Consider the following 4,068-nt stretch of genomic DNA (forward strand, 5'->3'; position numbering starts at 1 on the left):
CCATGTAAGCACCATATATGCATCATCAAGGAATCAACCATAAATCTGATCTGATCATCAACTATGTAACCCCAAGAATCATATGAGAGTTTATCATAGACAACTCACAACCACATCATAGCAAGATATATCATTTAGCCATATAAGAATCATCACCAAGGATTATAAACCATAATGCCAACAATGAATTACTAAAGGCATATGCTCCCCCTCAACTAGTGCCATCTGTTAGATCTGATCATGCATATATCAGCAATAAGCATCAAAACATCATCATCCTCAGGTTAGGATCAAAACACTTCTAGACATCATACAAGTAACAAAACATTTCCACACATCCTCAGCAGACTGTAACCAATAGAGCAAATAATAGACTGAATCATATCAGATCCTTTTTCTGATCCTGTCCCCACTGCTTTTCCTCAAACTGACATATACGCGACTTTGCAGTGTTTAACTCGCGTATATACGCGACTTCCCTTTAAGGAACTTGCGTATGAGATTCAGGACACTGAAGTTTTACACTTTCAGCTCCCCCTGAGTCTGATATGTCTGTGCTGTGCTGTGTCTCAGTACATTGTGCTGACTGTACTTCCTTCTTCCTCCATATCTTCAAGTGTGATGAGGTGTTCTTCTTTTGGTGTGATGTCCATCCTTTGTTCCTGCATTCCTTTGCTATATGTCCAATCGTGCTACATGCATAACATCTTACATGTTTCATATTCCTCCTGTAGCAATCAGCAGCTTTGTGACCATACATATTGCAAGCAAAGCAATATCCATTAAAGTACCTTGATTGAGATGACCTGTCCGCATAATAGTCTTGAACTCTTCTTCTTCTACATCTAGCTGCAACATGTCCAAGATTATGACATACATAACATTCAACATTATTCATAGGAGGAGTAAACGATTTTCTTTGAGGAGTCTCTTTCCTTGATTGTTGATGGGGTTGACCTTTCATCTCCTTGTTGATCATTTTGGATTTCTCTTTAGAGTTCCTTGCCTCACCTTGTGAACTAGATTCACCTTCAACAGATTCATGAAAACCAAGACCAGTCTTGATAGCAGGAGACCTTTGACTACTAAGAATATCATCCAAGGCTTTAGTACTATCTTGAAATTTCAAAAGTTTATCCTTTTCTTCTAATTTACCTTTCAAGATATTTACCTCAACTTGAAGTTGTTCCTCCTTTTCTAGACATTGCTTCTTCATGTCTTCTCCATCTTTTCTTCCTTCTTCCATTTGTTGCCTTAGATTGAGTATCTCCTTTTCTTGCTTTTCATACAGATCCTGCTGAATTTGACGAACTCTGAAGGCACATTCCAACTGTGATTTTAAGCTGATGACTTCGTTGTCTTGTTTTTCAATTGCTTGGTGTAGATCTGTATTCTGCTTCTTTGATTCTTCAAGATCTCCTTTTAGTGAGAGGATTGTAGCTTCAAGATTTTCATAGTAGCTGGATCTATCTTTGAGTTTCTTGATGGTTGTGCTTCTTTCGTTGACTTCTTTTCTTAATGATGTTACTTCATGCTGCAATTTTTGACATTGGTCTTCCTTGTCCTTGAGAAGCTTTCTTACCTTGTTTCCTTCTTCTAGTTGGGCCTTTAGTTTGGTAACTTCTTCTTCCCTTTTGTTCAATAGATCTTGTTGATCTTTAACTTTGTCTGCAAACCTTCTAAACATTGCCTCTATTTGACACTTTTCTTGCTCACCCATATCACTTCCATCACTTTCACAAGGAAATATAGCAGGAACATCAGAGGATAACACATTCATACCTGATAATGATTCTGAATCTAATTCTGAATCTGATTCTGAATCTGAAGAACTTCTTATACCTAATCCCCAATCGACTCTCCCACTGTCATAGATCTTCTGAGATGTCTTCTTCTTCTTATGAGCTTTCTTCTTAAGCTTCTTTCCCATTGTTCCACGGATCTCCTTCAAGCGATCAAGCTTCTACCAAAGGACCCGCTCTGATACCAATTGTTGGAAATAATACTGAGAGGGGGGGGTGAATCAGTATTATCAGATCAATCAATCTTTTCAATTTCATACTCAGAAACATATACGCTACTTCAATTAAGTGAACCCGCGTGTACACGCTACTGTGTCTAATGAAACTCGCGTATATCCAGAGATCTTATAATTCAGTTAGCTTAATCTTCAGTAAATGCATCAGATCATTATTAAGCATATTAACAGTAAACAGGTGCAGTATAACAGAACAGATCATCACACAAAAGCCACACACATGAACACAAAGATATAAGGTGGAAACCCAATGTGGGTGAAAACCACCTGCTGCAAGTCATCTCAATCTTCTTCTTAATAAGAAAATCCTTTTGTTCTCCCTCTGATTTGGATACACTGAAGCACAACACATAATCTGCAAGGCCACTTTTCATCCAATTTTCATACTGGACCCAAACTATCATTGAAGCTCAAAACAATCATCAAACTCTGAATCACTGAAACCCTGTTAACAACAGTCACCAGAGCACAGAGCAGACACAGAACTCTGTAATAACCATCAGATCCATCTGCAACTTCAAATATCAAGCTTTACAATGTATACGCTACTTCGACGAATCAAACCCGCGTGTATACGCGCTTTTGCCAAAGACAACCCGCGTACAGATCTAAAAATAATTTCTCATAACTTGCAGCTGTACCAGACATCAGTCATACTCATAACATTTATAGAACTATACATGCGTCAGTATGTAGATCTAGAATAAGCATCATAAAGATAGTTCATTTCAAACCATTTGATCCCGATCTCTCCTTAGATCTAGTTCTCCATCAACCGGTGAGATCTCTCCTTAGCTCAGATCAAGCAATGCATCATCAACCCATAACCCTGCATACTGGATCTAATGCTTCATCAGATATTCAAGACATTTCAGATACACTTTGCCTAATGATTTTCTTCCCTTTATATAGCCTTAGGCCTTGTTCAATACCAAGAGCCAAAACCATAGAAACACAATACCGTCAACTTCAAAACTAGGGATCAACACGTCCGTCGAGACACAATGGTCCGAAACCATAGGCACAACTTCCAAGGACTAACCGCCATGGACCAAAGGTACTTTTCCACATACACGCGCTTTTGCTGAAGCCAACAAGCGTGTACACGCGACTTGGGCTTAACGAACCTGCGTGTATGAACTTTCTCTTCTTCTTATAGTCTGATCATCAATTCCTTGCTGCTGACCTTCTGTACTATGATTTGTCATCAGTGAGGTTTGCCATCAAGGACAACACTTATCTCATAATGCCAACAATCTCCCCCTTTGGACTTGATGGCAAAGCTAACTTGTCATACTTAGAATTAGCATCTGATTCCTTTGAGCTGTCCTCCATCAGTCACATCTGATATCTCTTCTGAAGATTCATCATCTGATTCCTTTGAGCTGTCCTCCATCAGTCACATCTGATATCTCTTCTGAAGATTCACCCAGTTATACATAAGTGAGATATTCTTCTATGAGAGGGTTGCCATCAAGTACAACACATGCATCATAATGCCAACAGGCCCTAGGAAGTTCCAACAAGGTATGAATGTCCCCTCTCCTTTCATTGGTACAAAATATAACAATTGAAATTTAAATATTGCAGTGGTTCTCCCTTTTTGAAGTTGTAGGGTTTTAAAACTACTATAGAATTTGTTTTTTTAGTTGACAAACACTATTAGCAAAGAAAATAATTTGTCCAAGAATTTGTTGCATTTTTACCCAATAAGATTGTTGTATTTTTAATAGACTCACAATAAATCGTTTTTAAAAATACTGACCTAGAATTTTGTTGACTTTTTTCATGACCACATTGTGCCACTGTCACAACAACTCACTTGAAAAAAGTACCCATCTTTGTATTTTCCCCCATATTGAATTAAGATGCATTATAAAACATAAATTATTAATTATATATCGCCTCATTCACAAATATAGAATGAGGCACCTTTCTTACACACTAAAATTGGACAATGGGCCTCAAAATGTTAGAATCAAAAGGATTAAAAAAATATGTAGATCATCTTGAATTCCATTATTCTCATT

Source organism: Pinus tabuliformis, chromosome X, assembly GCF_031772625.1.
Source record: "Pinus tabuliformis cultivar Carrire ecotype Pingquan chromosome X, CPIR1, whole genome shotgun sequence".
Taxonomy (NCBI): domain Eukaryota; kingdom Viridiplantae; phylum Streptophyta; class Pinopsida; order Pinales; family Pinaceae; genus Pinus; species Pinus tabuliformis.